Below are 16258 nucleotides of genomic sequence, written 5' to 3' on the forward strand. Positions count from 1 at the left end.
TATCCTCCCCCTCTACTCTGCCCTGGTGAGACCCCACCTGGAGTACTGTGTCCAGTTCTGGGCTCCCCAGTTCAAGAAAGATGAGGAACAGCAGTTCAGAAAGAGTCCAGAGGAGAGCAACTAGGATGATAAAGGGACTGGAGCACCTCCCCTATGAGGAAAGGCTGAGAGAGTTGGGCTTGGTCAGCCTGAAGAAGAGAAGACTGAGAGGGGACCTTATCAACACATACAAATATCTTAAGGGCAGAAGTCATGAGGATGGAAGCAGTCTGTTTGCAGTGGTGTCCAGCGACAGGACTAGGGGCAATGGGTGCAAACTGAAACATAAGAGGTTTCAGTTGAATATGAGGAAAAACTTCTTTACTCTAAGGGTGACAGAGCACTGGAACAGGCTGCCCAGGGAGGTTGTGGAGTCTCCTTCTCTGGAGATATTCAAAGCCCTCCTGGACGAAGTCCTGTGTAGAATGCTCTAGGAAAGCCTGCTTTAGCAGGGGGAGTTGGACTAGATGATCTCCCGAGGTCCCTTCCAACCCTTGCGATTCTGTGTGATTCTGTGAGATGCACAAAGGCTGTCAGTTAGAGGTATGGTTAATAACAGTTCCCCCGTCTACATAAATATGTTAGTTCCGAAGCATTTTGCATCTTGTATTAGCACTCATAAAATTTTCTGGGAAATTTTCCATTTGTAAGGCTAGACGGGTATGAAAAAAATATCTCTGATGTTGTAGCTGAGGTTGCACTTGTGCTGTACTCAGCCAGCCTCAGAAGAAGAACAGAGCTATTGGAAAGAGAGACCAAAGGTTTGTATTTTTTGTACTGCTATTGTGAATGCATAGCAAACAGATGAGACTTCTTCCGCACAGGAACCAAGTAAATGTTTGAGAAGAATTTGTGCTGTGAACTTGAGGTCAGATTTCTCTGAAATGGATGTTCTTTACCCTCTTACTTGATATGTTTTTGTGTACAACTGCATTCTTCTCTTGTCCCACCCCTATGCTGCTGTGAGATGCAGGGCCAGGAGTTTATTTACCATGATGCACAAATCATGATTTAATCCCAGAGCAAAATTATTTTTAGTTTTTGGTAGGCTCTAGTTGCATGGTTCAGTTCTTTGTGTTACCGTCTCATTTCACGTTCATATAGTTAAGGGATCTCACTCTTCTCTGCAGGAGCCCTGTTTGAAAGCCGTACTATTGACTGTCCTGGTACATCAGAGAGATGATCCACAGGCAATTTGCAGGGCTCTCTGCAGAATTGTATAGGACACTCATCTCTCCTTTGAAGATAGTACTCAGTAGTTGTCAACGCATATTTAATGATCTAATTGAAGAAGACCCATTTGTTTTTTGAATCAGCAAGTATCTAACATTAAAGGCAGGGCACTACAGGACAGGTTGAGTCCTCTCTGTTTAGTATATCACAATGGCTGGTTACTTTTCCATACCCCTTCCAGATAAAATATGGGCGTTTGCCCACCTTATAGAATTTGTGGAAACAGTGATCGTTTTGACTTGTCTATGGGCACACAAGAGTCTACTGAATGAGTTCAGGAGAGAGCCTGGCTCGGCTAACTCATCCCAGTGTCTAATGCACTTTCTTATGCAGCTCTGTGTGTGTTTGGGGCAGTCCAGGATACTGGCTTGACACATTGATACCATATAGAAAGTTTTCCCAGCTCATCGTCTTAGAAAGTGTCAAATAAACTTGTATTTTCTTGCACTGATCATGAAGTTCAACTGTCAAGCTCAAAAATGAGAGATTTCAGATCGCCTGCGTAACCCAGATCGTGATACAAACATTTGCCTCTGAATTCATTTTTGTCAGCGGAAGCAATTACAGTTGGCCTTTAACTAAATGGAATCAACACAAAGAAGTGAGAGATTAATTACATTTAACACTGTTTTTCTAGTAATTACAAAATAGCAATGTGTGATCTAGGAATAATGAGATCAGTATGAAATAGAATACAAATTTGGGCTGTCTGAAACATTCTTAGCAGAGAACATGGTCTTGATCGCTTACCTCCACTTCTGTTCACCGGGCTCAACCGTCGAGCATTTATGAACTCTTATAAATACGGGATGAGTTGAGCTTGGTAGTTATTTATCTACAGTTAATGAAGGTTTGCACAGAGATTTGGCTCTCTGAACTCCTCCAGGATCACCTGAACTGACAGGCAAACAAAAAATGTAGAGGCTTTCTTGTTGCTTGGGCTTCAACAGCAAGTTTCACAGGACACTGAGAATGTCACTTTTTATTTGAGGTCTTCTCTGAAGACATTAGCTGTATGGACCATGTATCAACTGTTACTATTTGCTCTGAAACACCAGGTTTGAGCTGTTTTTTCCCCTGGTATTAACTTATAACACTGTGTAGAATTGTATTCATATCAAACCCAAACTTGCTTCTGATTCTGTCATCCCTTTCTCCCCCCCAAAACCCCAAACATTTCTGTGTATGTGTTCCTCTCCAAAGAGAGGCTGAGATGGTGCAGATTCCACAGGACAGCTGATAGTTATGTCTTATATATTTCTAGAGCTGTGAATTAATTTGCATCGTAAGATTTTACAGACCAACATTTAAAAAGATTAGGCATAGAAGCACAAGTTTAATTGTATATGCCTTTTGCGTTGGTAATTTCAGCAGTAGCTACAGCTGCAAGCATCTGCTCTTTGTGATGAGCCTTACGCTGTGAGCGTGTATTTCATAAGCCATGGTGAGTGTTGGATTGGACTCTTCTAATTGGACTTTGAAATTATCAATTTTTGTACCCCGTTAAGCTGTGTTTCCAAATTTTTGGAGGAAAGAAAACTTATTAAATAGTTGTGTTACGAGTATACATAACAGGAAATTATATTAGGTACTACTGTCAGATTCTGATGAGGGGAAGATTATGAGAGTGAGTGCTTAAAGTGCTTACTGGGCTTTTTTCTGTCTTTTCTAGAACACTAGATAAAATTCAGCTGGAGATACAAGCAAGCAATCCCCCCCTCCACCCCACCACACACAGGAGAAAAAAAAAAAAAAAAAGAGGAAGTGTTATAAATTAATGACAGTTTTCACTATGACAATCACCATTTTATTTTAATAATAAGTAACTTAGCAAGATTTTTACTACTGTGATGAACTATGTAGGTCTATCCTATTGTGTTTAATATAAAGAATGAGAATATTCTTTCTTCAAAACCATATCAAGTTTAGGCAAAAAGATACAATCACACATATCAAAGAGAATAGGGAGGATAAAATATATCCTGTTGACGTTACAAAGCTATATTGCAAATACAAGGACAAGCATAAACCCAGAGTGTAAAGTTCAAGTGTTTTGAGAACATCACAAGAACAACATTAAAGACTGATTTCACATGCACTTCAAAAACCTGAAGGTACCCAACAAATTTGAGGAGCATTCCCCATAAAACATTAGTGTTTGTAATCAAACCAGGAATACACAATCCAACATCACTTGCTCTTCTCAATTTACACTACTCGCTCTTCTGTTTTTATTGCACATATTTCAGTTCTTCCTTTTCTGTACACACTCAGTTTAAATAAAGCTGAGCTCTCTCCAGAGACTACACAAACCCAGCTTTGCATTGGATAGCCTGTTGATTTACTCCATCTGAGTTTAAAAAAAATGACCTCTGCAATTACTGTAGAAACCCGAGCAAAAGCCGGGTGAGGTAACTGGGAAAGGATTTCAGGCACGAAGCATTTTTGCCTTATTTGGTAAATGTGGTTTGCAAGTCCCCAGCTGGTGACTTTGGTGAGATCATTGTGTGATGTGTTATGTACAATAAGGCCAAACTGTCATGTTTCTTTTTACCCATTGAGTACAGTATTTAGAAATACTTCTTCCAATGTTCATTGACCTTTAGTACAACTTAAATCAGATCAAAGACAACAGAAGCGGTTTTGTTTTTAAGACTTAAAAGGAGAGTTTTGTTTCCTCCTTACAATTCCATCCGTTTGTTTCATCAAATTATTTATTTTGGCCAGGAGGATTATTTTTTATTATTATTCTCTACTTTCATTCATTCATTCGAAGCTGTGAATTCCTTTCTACTTGGGAAACAAATCCATGTTCACTGCTGGGATTAATTTTCCTGCATCTATGTTCACATCTATACTCACACAATGGAGACATGCAGGAGCTGGCACGCTCTCTTCGTGTTTTAGTTGGATTGTCCAGAAGTTGAGGAGCATAAAACAATCAATCCCCCACCCCATTTTTTAAAGTCTATCAGACAGCTGTCAAAGCAGGGTTTTAGACAGGTAACTAAGAACGGTTAGAAATGCCAGAATGCCCATTTTGTAAACTGCTTTCCTTGCTATCTAATCAAATTATAGTGCTTGCTGTCCTTCAGCTGAGAAAAATGAATGACCTTGCTCTTGTAGGTACGGTGGAAGGTGTTTCATTATAAGCAGCATCTGTTACTCAAGGTTTGGTACTTGTGCCCACCAGTCCGGGGATATTTTAATGTCAGTCTGAACCATAGAGGGGAGAGGGCCAGGGGAGGGAAGCAGAAATAGAGGCCAGGCCAGGATAATTGATGGCCAAGTGTTTTGAGTTAAAATGCCACACAGTTTCCCAAAAATGGTTACTACCAGAGCTACCTGATATCTTTTTTGATAAGATAGATTCTGTAGGTAGCAGAGCAAACCTTTTCCTATTTCAGCAAGGCCCTTAAAGCACTCTGCATGAAACATTATAATTTAGCTTAGATGGGGGTTAGTATAAGAAACCTGATCTGTCTAAGGAACTGGCTAATGGGGAAGGGCGGTGAGTTTTGTTTATGGGAGAGAGTGTCTGGTTAGAGAGAAGTTACTAATTAGAAGACCCCAAGGGGCAATTTGAGATCCGTCTGTTGTTTCATTTTCAGTAATGACCAGGTAGAAAAAAATCTGGTGTTGCTGACACAGCTTGGGGTTGCCAAAGGTTGGGGGTTTTGCCGAGACAGAGGAGGAGGACTGGAGGGTTGGGAAGGACGTGTAAGATGAAATGACGGAGCAGAAGGAACTGAGGCAACTCAATGGTCGTGACGCAGCTGCAAACCAAACAATCTTCTGCACCAATAAAAAGCTCAAGTGGCGATCTCTTTAGGTATTACATAGGCTTTAGGGATATATCTCTGGTAGATGGAGAAATACAAATTTTCCTTAGGTCTGCTTTTACTTATATAAATCCTTGAGTTTTGGATTAAGTTTGTGAAGGAGCTGTAAATTACATTTATAAATACATTTAATTCCAAAGTGTTGGTCCTAGATAATTTTTATATGAGAAATAATTCAGAGCATGTTGTCTAATCTGATGTCTTCATTAAACTGGTGTTGACAGATACAAGAACTGAGAAATTAGGAGGCTAAGCTTAAAAAAAAAAATAGTTTTATAATGGTAAATTTTGTTTGTGACAGTTGTAAAAAAAGTTGAAAATCTGAAAACTTCTTCAGATTAAATATAGTTTAAAATGTTTGTTATTTCATCTTGATTTTTGCTTGTTCCTGCTGGATTTCGGTGTCTGTGTACAGAATCTTCTGTGAATTGACCCAGATCCTAAAATTTGGAGTGGTTGGATTGTTGCTATATCAGCTGCAGCTGCCTGCTTTTCGCTTTGTAATTTGTATTTAATGAAAATGTGTAGTATAAAAATGATTTTTAAAGTAGATCAAATGCGTTTTCACTTCAAAACATAGCTATTCAAATAAATTTATGGAAATAGGAGGCTGCAAAAGACCTGCATCAATTTGGTAATCTCTATTAAAATTACTTTCTAGAAAGCAGAAAATTACTGTAGTGCTATGGTATGACCAACCACCGCTTCTTTTACACTTCTGTGTGTGAAATATTTGGGAAGTTTCAGAAATAGTGGTGAGGAGCCCAGTGTGCACACACTTCGTCTTTTCGGGCCGTCTTATTTTCTTCTGCAGAAAGCCAAACCATTGAGCTGGGAGATATCTCTGGCTGAGCACCTGGACCCAGAGGTTTTTTGAAGCCACTAATCTACTTGGGACAGCTCGTGTCATTCTGCAAATGCAGCAAAAATATTTTCTCATTGCAGTTTACTTCAGTTCAATAACTGTTTTGTTCAAAGCTGAGAAACTTTTAGGAAGTTAACAGGAAAAAAAGAGAACAATTCTCAAAGCTTGTTTCACTTCTAATGTATTCCTTTAAAAAACAAGAGCAAAAACTAAAAGATTATGGACACAGTGATTAAAAACTGTTGGTTCAATACATTAACTGCAGGTGTTTGCTCGTAAACCAGTTAATATTATGTGCAAAGTCTGTTTTAGTAAATTCTGTTAAATGCATTCTTTCTGTTAAAAGTTAGTATGATTAACTGCCTGACTAAACCCAGTTTCTGAAGCTGTGTTTTTTCTGCACTTTAATAAAATTCTAATTTGCATCCAAAAGAAAACAGATATAAATTAAAGGTAAATAAATTAGTCCTCTATAGTAAATAGGAAATGTAACTTACTGTGTTCTGCCATAACATTTAAGAATTAAGGCTTAGAATAAAAGTGTTAATTGGTGGAGTTGCTTAAGTGGGCATGTAGTGTATTTTTGTTGGCAAAAAGAACCATTTATTTTTTTTAAATCTACAGTCAGGAAAACAAAAAAAAAAAACCCTTAGGTAGCAATTATCAGCCCTTCTGGAAAACAACAAAAGAAGGTAAAAATGCAGAAAACCATGCACATTTTCTAATTAATCAAAGCTTTTTTCTTGCTAATAAATCCGCCGACTGTAATCTGTGCCACAGGAAGGATTCAGGAAGGTTGCATCCTGACCCCACACAGCTGGTAGAATCCTGCTGGACTCCTGAACCATGATTAAAAGTATGAGCAAGGACATTCACCTCCAAAATTAATTTCCAGTTCAGAGGGGAACTGAACTTATTGAGTGCTTTGAGGCACGGAGCACTTGGCAAATACTCTTACTCAAAAAAAAAAAAAAAAAGGCTTCTCTCAGTAGGATACAGTAGCTCTACACATCTATTCTGTTCTTTCTAGCCCTGCTGTTGACCACAGCATGGAGAGCATTACGTTCCACACCTGAGAACAGGTCTCAGGGTTGCTGGTGAGACTCTTCAAGAATCTCAGAGGATTTAAGAGAAATACAGGAAATGGCCAATTGCCCGTGGCACAGAGCAGGACGGGACTCGGAGGAAGCAGAGAGTTTGGTGTTCTGCTCCCTGCACAAGGTCTCTGTCTTCATTCAGCTAGGCAAAGACGCCTACTCCCCTGCCCTCAAAATAAAACTCCACCCTGAATTTTGGCATCCTTTATCAAACCAAATTCATCATGTTTTCAGAAAGGCGGCTGCATTCTCTTACCCTACAGGGATTACGTCAGAGTTGTGCTCATGGGTGTTGTGTAGTGCCACAGCTGTACCAAACACTTAACGCTTAAATCATGAGGCTTTTTGCATAGGTATGAACTAATCTGTTAATCTTACTCTGTTACACGTTGGGGTTTTCTTCAGCAGTCTTGGGGAAAATTAAGATCTCTTTCTGCATTGCTTCCCTGCCTTCTGTGGTGTAATTAAGGTAACAGCCTAAAAATAGATCAATTGGGTTTGGACATTACTCAGATGATGTTGAGTCCATGGGTCCTTACTGCATTTTCTGTTCTAAATAGAAAATCATTTGATTGGGACACTTGGCTGTATCGCCATAGGTTTCCCTTCATCCAATGTCTTGTTCTGTCTATGCAGCAGGTTCTGCAGGGGCCTGGGAATATAAAAACTTGCACTCTCTGCTTTTGGCAAAGCGAGGGTGCAAAAGCTCTGTTCCAAAGTGTAGTGGGTGACAGTAGCTGGAAAGTATCACTTCTGTACTGTGACAAAAGGTGGGTAACATTACTTGAAATATTACTGCGCAGGAGCACCAAGATCTCCATCTTCCTGCCAAAAGAACCAGCTTCACTATTTCAGGATCTTTCAGGCTATAGTAACCACCCCAGAACCATTTGTTCCTGTGGGGCTTGCCAAGAAGGGGTGTTTTGGTGGCTGTTTTGATGAGAAGATCATCCCTCCCTAAGAAATAAACTGAGAGCACTGGTTGAGCTTAACATCGCCACTGGGGAGGCATGACTCTTCACCCGAAAGTGATAGTTTGTGTTCCTCTATCAGTGTTGTAAGAGGGACTCTGAAAATAGAGGCTTTCAAAACAAAACAAAATCACTTCTGACATTAACCCTGGACAGTTTCCTTTTTTTTCCTATCTGTAAACAGCATAGCTTCCAGTTGTGTGTATTAATCTAAAAACTTTCTCATAACATGCCTCGAGTTCTTCCTCAGATCGGCGTCGCTGTCCTGTTGCAATGACGTGGAAGGTGGCGTGGGACCATGAGCTGTGCTGAACGTGCTGCTGGCGCGCAGAAACCGGGGCTGGCAGCTGACTGGTTGGCATAGATGGGAGAGAGATTCCCAAAGAATGTTTCTTAAAAAGAAATTACTACTTAAGAAAAAGATATTTTTATCTTCTGCTTTTAAAATAAAGCAGTGAGTATGTGGCGTTACAAGCTAGACTGTTGGAATTGCTTTATTTGAATGGCATTACATTCTTTGCAGCTTTTTTGCATTTTCTTTGCTTTAAGTGCACACAGGAAAGATGGTAGTTGCTAACTGTGTGCAGGTGAAATGGCCTCTTCATACACATTTTATGGTTTTAAACTAAAACAGAGTGGATTTAGACTAGATACAAGGAAGAAATTCTTTACAATGAGGGTGGTGAAACACTGGAACAGGTTGCCCAGAGAGGCAGTGGAGGCCCCATCCCTGGAAACATTCAAGGCCAGGTTGGATGGGGCTCTGAGCAACCTGATCTAGTTAAAGATGTCCCTGCTCCTGCAGAGGGGTTGGACTAGATGACCTCTAGGGTCCAACCCAAAACATTCTGTGATTCTATGATTTTAGTTTACTGGCGTACCAGGACAATACTGAAATACACTTCATTTGTGAGGGAAAGCATAGGAAGGGAGGCACGGAGAACCTGAAACAGCAGTGTGCCTGCATGGGGAGGAAAGAAAGCCAGTGCTGGTGTGAGGAACGGGGGTGAGGAGACCAGCAACGTCGGCTGTGGGATGCTGACAAGGCAGCTGCTCGGGGAATGCGGTGATGGTCACTTAGGGAGACAGAAGAACAGATAAAAGGCAGCAATGGCAGGAAAGGGGCAATGGTGGAGATCAAGGGAAGCTGTTGACTGTGTAGTACAGTTGTAAAAATTTGATGTTCTTTTTGTAGTTGAGAAGTTCACCGCTCTGTTAGGATGAAAATGAGCCTTACTGTCCAGTGCAAAGATCATGCTACAAACGCTGTCATGCCTGTAGCAGCCCTGCGCTGTGCTTACACTCTGCATAGGTGGACACCATATCTTTAGCATTTCTGTGCACCTATGTGGACACGGTTTAGTGGTGGGATGGCAGTGTTAGGGTAACGGTTGGACTTGATGATCTTAAAGGTCTTTTCCAACCTAAACGATTCTATGATTCTATGTTAGTAACAATAGAGCCAAGTCTATCTTCTCTGTCCTCTGTTAGCAGGTTTCCATGGATAGTGTTGCAAGCTCAGTGACTTCACCATTTTGAATATCCTAAATCACAACATATGTTACTGCTGATTGCCTCTTATTTTTGAAGAGTAGCATGCCCCAAATCTGAGCTGGCTTCTTTCCTTTTATCATGTAAGTGATGACTTAGGATTGGGTTCTAGCTTTTGTTGTCATTTACTTTCTACTCAGCATATACAGCTATACTGATTTCTACCAAATATCTGCATTGCTTACGACATGAGCCGTTTATTCTGTATGACTTTTGATGAAGTATACGGAGTTAATTCAAGCTTCTTTCTGAATTCCTAAAGAGCATGGGTAACTTTCTTTTTAAATCATTTAAGGTCACAAGGTTTTGTACAGGAATGGGAGACAATAAAACATTTTCAACTTTAGAAAACTATCCTAAACCTGCTTCAGAAAAGAGTTTAAGAAGTCAGTTTCTGCTGTTCTAGGGAATTTCTTCATATTATTTAAGCAGTAACATCCTAATATCCTAAGATACTCCAGCAAAAATACTTCATGTTTAGTAGACAGTAAAAACAATAAAACTAGATTACGTGTGTAGACTTAACCAGTCCTGCTGTTTGGGCAGGGATTTAACAGATTCCCAGACATCTAGCAGTTACTCCTGGAATCGGCAAATGCCAAATAAACTGGAGACAACTCTGCAGCTGAATAACAGGGAGTCTAATGTGTCCTGCTTTGCGACCTGCCAGTGTTGGCAGGCTTGCATGTCTTTTCATAGCACTGCTGTGAACTTTTAATATTTTTTTCCATTTCAAAAGACAATTTTTTGGAGAGAAACAAATGACATCCTACAAGCACATTTGTTCATTTAATAGTAACTGCTTCTTAATCGGAACAGAATTTTAGATCTCATAGAAATAGTGAAACTTTTCTGCTTTTTTTTTTAATCTTCACTGGTAAGTACATTCTGTCTGCAGACATCTGATGGAATTAAATAGGAAGGTATTAGGAAATTCTCTTCTTCCCAGAAACACTTTTGAAAGTACCTGATGTTTGGATCTCTCAAGGCATTACAGAGGGAAAAGAAAATTTTCTTCAAAAGTTTATGAACCTGAAAGGAAATTATCTCTTGCAGGGTTATTCAGTATTTTACACAGATGTGAATTCCATCCTAAACTTAAATTAGTTTTGGGTTGTTTAAAGTATGTTTTTAGTTTTATGCATAACTTACCTGATTTTAATTGAGGTTATTTTTTTAAACTGTCAGTTTTTAATATCTGTCTTCGTAGCTTTAATGCTGCTAAACACTGTTGTATTCCCAGTTTATTGCCTTGTTATACTTCACCGTTGTAATATGTTCTTTTTATTATAATTATTTGTGTCTTACACCATACTCTTTTCTGGATATTCATGGTTGCATATGGTTGTGCTTTTTTTAGTGAAGAACTTATTTAAAGTTTTATAGTTGTTAGGACATTTAATTTTCTACGTGATGCATTCAGCTTCAATTTGGTAGTGTTTTCACTAGCAGTTATGAGTAACATAAATCATAATTTATGACCATATTAACCCTATTTTTTATTGAGAAGCAGTCATTTCTTTATAAACTATGATATAACTTTGTTCCTCTTCACATTATTTGCTAACAATACATGAATGATGCCCTTTAACCTCCTAGCTTTCTCACAGATTTGAAGAAACCCTATAGCCTCCCGATACATTAAACTCTGATTGGGAGGAGGAGGAGAGAAGGAGTTTTATATCCCCTTTTCACTTTTCCTTTTGGAAAATTTCTTTTGGCCTTATCTTGAACTGTGAGCATTCACAAAACAAATCAAATCAAAACAAATCAAAATCTCTACCAAAAAGAAATCCCCTCATCCTGTCATATATCAAAATGCAGTCTCTGGTCTCAGATGCCTATGATATTTTCAATTTTATTAAAACCAAACAAAAACTACCACCACCCCAACCCACCAATCACCTTCATGAGAATTCTAAGCAAAACCTCAGGCAAAATAAAACGAAAGGTGAAGTTATTTCTTTTCTCCTCAGAAGAGAAGTTGTGAGACTCTTGAGATTGCAACATTTTCCTGAGCTCAAATCAGTCTTTCAAGACTAAGTTTGGTTTATTTTCCAGGCTAGAGTTCTACTTTTCTTTGTCCTACTACTTAGTAAGAGATGATCCCCCAAATTTACAACTCCAAACAAAAGTCCAATAACTTTGTAGAAATACATTTTGAACTTTTGTTTGGAAGGTAGTGGAAAAGGTGGTTTTGAGAAATACATTCGAAGTCTGAAATTCCAGCAATGAACCATCTCCAGTGTGTTGTTATATCGACATTTTTGCAGTTGTTGTCAGAGAGCAAGAAAGGGGACGTGGCTTTATTGATCTCAGTGGAGTTCACTGCCTTCAGTTTCTTCCGCTGGCAAATGTGTCTGACTTGATCTATATTTGAGTCTTACTACTGCATTTCTGTGCCAGTTTCTACAGTTTCAGCATCTCAGCTTGAGTTGGTGAGAAAAATATTTGCTAGTTTGGGGGGGGGGGGAAATCATCACAGCCGTGTTTCACAATGTTCTCTTGGTTCCTAATTAAGTGAGGGATTCTCATTGAATTTTTTTCTCCAAATAATTTCTTTGCAATGTTTTCTATTTTCATTTCCTTTCTTGATCCTTTTAAAATCACCTCTTACAAAACATGTTTATTTTATGGTTGAGCAAGGATATTGTTATTGAAAATGAATGTGAACTAAAAGCACAGGTTTTTTTTTTGTTTTAATGGTTAGCATGTTAAAGTTTAAATATGAATTCTGGAACAAACAAAGAGTTAAAATATTTTATTTAGGGACAGATGTAAGATTTAGCTAAGATACGCTAATAGACAAGTATAGCACCAAAAGTCATTGCAGCTAGAAGAAATGGAAAGAAATGGGAAAGATGGCAAAGGCTCTTTATGAAAAATAAAGAGGAATAATTTATATAATAATTCTGAAGATACATATAATAATTGTGATGTAAAATACTGGACACAAAGTAGTGGCAAAATTAGACCATTGGAAAAAAAATCTGATTTCTTGATGTTCCCACTAGAAAAGTCAGCTTCAAAATGTAACAACTTTCTGCTTTACGTCGAAAAATACAACTTGTGCTTAAATTTGTAAGAATCATGCCAGTGATGGGTTGCATGCATATGATTAGTTACAGCACGGAATCAAAATCTTTCTGAATCGGAAAAAAATTATCTGATTCAGTTTAGTCACCTTTTTAATAACTGATGTCAGATCTTTTCCAGCCATAGATCTCTGTAAAACAAGAGGGATAGGAGAACATCTTTTGAGTTAAACTTCTAACTGACGCATCCATAATTAGTGATATCTTGAGCAAAATTTATTTCTGAAAAGATAATTTTCTCTTTTTAGAAATAAAACTTTTTGAAATAAAACTACAGAGGAAAACTAAGCAGAGAGAATATAACCTGGAATTAAACCTGGATCCAGTATTACATGACTTGATGCTATCAAGAGGGTACTGCAAGTTAGTAAGACTCCATTACATGCTAGAAGCTGAGTGTTTGGTTAAGGGCTTTCCTAATGGGATTGTTAGAAATTTGAGCCCTTTAAAACTAAGTATTTTTGAACTGATTTAAGGCTTAGTGACCTGATGCACCTGAGAACACTTAAACAACTATAGAGAGACATTTATAGTGCTTAGGGTCTGCAGAACTTGATCTGTACAGAAGGTGTTGATGACTTACACATCAGTGTAAAACAGATAGAGGATTAGTATTTTGTAATTTGTCTTTTTCTGATGCACCCTCTTAATAATCTCACATGGTTTTTTTTTTTTTTTTATATGTTTTAGCGGGTACTTAAACAGAAATGACTGATAAGTTTCCAGGGCAAAGAGGAAGGATGAGGATTATTACTTGCAGGAAGGATGCATGAGGAAGAAAGGTACCTGGAGGCTGAAGGGAGTAAGAGACATAGTGCAGAGGTCAGGAATAGCATCTACCTAATGGCCACATACCTTATGCTTTCTGTCATGGCTGGTGCTGTCTGTTCTGGAAGCAGCACAGCATGAGCCTTCTTACCCAGCCCCCCAGCCACATCTCTTTTTCTCCTTGGGGTTTGATCCAATGTGGAATCCAGAGGCAGAAGCAATCCTCTGTTTCCTAAGCTTTGAGGAGATAGTTCTGCATGGAAACTTTCTTTGTAAACCTCCTGGCTTGTGGAAAAGCAGGATTCTCAGTCTCATGGGCACAGATTGCTGGGACCAGCATTCAGATGATTAATTTGGGCAGCAGCTGTGTCTAAGTGTTTTGAGGGTTGCAGAAGAAAAGTCTAAAGCTGGAATGAGATAAGTCTGTGACTCCACTTAGGATGTGTCTGCGTGCTGTGAGTCACCAGCTGAGTGTGCGAGGTGAGAGTTATCTTGGCATAAACTGAAGTGGTTCTTCTCTTCCAGAAAATGAATCACCTCTACTTCTGAGTATATCCTTTTTTTTAATTATTATTAATTTTTATGAAGTAAACACCTTTCAGTACATTCAAATATGTGGTTTTTACTGGGATTGCAGAGGACATTTCAAGTGAAGGGAACTCGCTCACCTGTTGGGGCCAGTATTTTTTAGACTTTTCCCAGAAGCATGTCTGAGTCATGAGTACAGTGCCAGAAACACTGTCCCCCTGGCACTGCACCCTGATTCCCAGACGTATCACCAAATAAAGACACTAAGGCAGTCAAAACTACCAAGTGGTCTTTGTTCTCAGTCTAATTCTGTTTTTTCTCCTTACTTTGTCCGCTTCCAGCTTTGAAGGGAGTAATTTTGGTAGTGCTACAATCTGGGGAAAAAGGAAGACGTTAATAGGATGTGTTGTCCCTGGAAACACTGTGCTCAGACTAGAAGTTGGCCTGGCATTAAGGAAGCCCCAGATTGTTAGTTTTCTCTTTAATTTAACTGATGTAAAAGATGTGAAGGTAGTGGTTGAGTGGATCACTGTTACAGTAGAGCTAGCAGAAGACCAAGAGAGCCTTCAAATTCTGTGTGTCCTCATGGATGGTGCCATGGAGATCTTAGTGAAACTTCATGTGAGATACAAGCTGCCTCGCAACCACAATTAGATTATTTGAATATATTTTTTTCATTGTTCTTGGGGGGAGTTGTATCTGTTCAGATAGGATCATTTACTTTTTGTGTTTTCCTTTTTACATATAAAGAGAATAGATAACGTGATAAGTAATTCACAGGTTTTGGTGTAGATGTTGGCACAAAATATAAGCAGCTGGATTTGGTGTACTGGGAAGCTCATTAAATGTGTGAATGGATCTCTCTTGGCATTGACTTTGCCACCTGTGTCACTTGGATTTTGAATTATCCAGTTAATATTTTAGTTAAGCTTACATCATTGTCTTGGAAGATAACATGGTATGCAACTAACTTCACTTTTATTCAGAAGATAAATATCTGTGGTGTATGATCAACTGAACTTGATATCCGTTTGTGACGAAAGGAGATGTTTTGATACTCAGGTTGCTCTTGCTTAATCATAAAGACCTGGCATTTGAGTATTCCTCAGGAAAACTGGGGCTGTGGAACCAACCTGTGATTTCAGTCCCACAGAAGTTGATTTGACTTACTGGTCACTTGACGAGTCCTGCCTTCTGCCTTCTCTCTTTCTTTTAAGCATGTGTTTGGGAAAGATTCTGGAAGATAATTTGTATGCTGCCTTTTCCGGTTTTAGGCAAAACACAAGCTCTTTTCTTTTTTCCTTTTTGCCTTTTTTTCTTCATATCTGCACAACTGCAATTAAAGAATGGCATTGGAAATTTTTCTGTATTGTTAATTAATATTTTGTTGGGTCAAGTGCCTTCTTTTTCCTATGATGTCTTTTGAAGATATTTCTATTGTGAAATAATGAGAACATTAAATTGTGCATATTTTTCGTACTAAATATATTTGAACTTTTTGCAGGATAGAAAGTGTACAGTGTGTTTTATAATCTAGCATAATTACCATTGTGAACTTTAGTCACTGGAGTTAATCAGTAAGTGGTTTGCTGTTGCAGCTAGTTGATAAGTTTTCATTCATAGCATTAAATTCTTCCTTCTATTTCTCATTTCTCCGACTGACCTGACTTTCCCATGATATGACAAAGAAAAACAGGGTGGTGCTAAAATGCAGGCTAGTTATTTGGTTTGTATAATACAATTTCTAGGGAGGGGGGGGTCAGGAGAAGAATCAGTACAGTTCTGAAGATGACCTGGTGTTACTGCATTATGTCCAGTAATTAGTTTTTCCACCATTAATAGCTTTTGCACATGTGTAAGAAAGACTGGTGGTCTTGAGCTTTCTTTGTTTTCTCAGAATATTCAACTTGCCATTAGAAAGAATCATTAGGACTTACCTAAGATTGTAAAAGTCACTGGCAGAGGGTTGCTCTTAATTAAAGGATATATAATTTTATAATTTAAAAGTACGTTTTTATCATTAGTAATACTCTGATGGGATATTTACTTTAATCCCTTCTCTTATTTCCTGAAATGTGGCATTTCTTGAAAGATGGAAAAGCTTTTGAGAAAGCTGTCTTTTTCTTAAATTTCAGATTTACATTTCAGAATATCTGATTTTTAGAAAATGAAGTCTAAACTGTAAATTAGATTACAGAAAATAAGATGTTTCTTAATTTACTCATAGCAGTAGCTTTCTTCTGTATTATGTATTAAAGTAGTCTTACAG

General features: G+C 38.4%; 1 protein-coding gene across 1 annotated transcript in view; it reads left to right on the top strand.

The window, feature by feature from the left end:
• ARHGAP42 (Rho GTPase activating protein 42) overlaps positions 1–16258 on the top strand; it is a 122032-nt gene that overhangs the window by 51661 nt on the left and 54113 nt on the right. The window lies entirely within an intron of this gene.

The sequence above is a fragment of the Egretta garzetta genome, unplaced genomic scaffold (assembly GCF_000687185.1).
Source record: "Egretta garzetta isolate BGI_Z169 unplaced genomic scaffold, ASM68718v1 scaffold492, whole genome shotgun sequence".
Classification (NCBI taxonomy): Eukaryota; Metazoa; Chordata; class Aves; order Pelecaniformes; family Ardeidae; genus Egretta; species Egretta garzetta.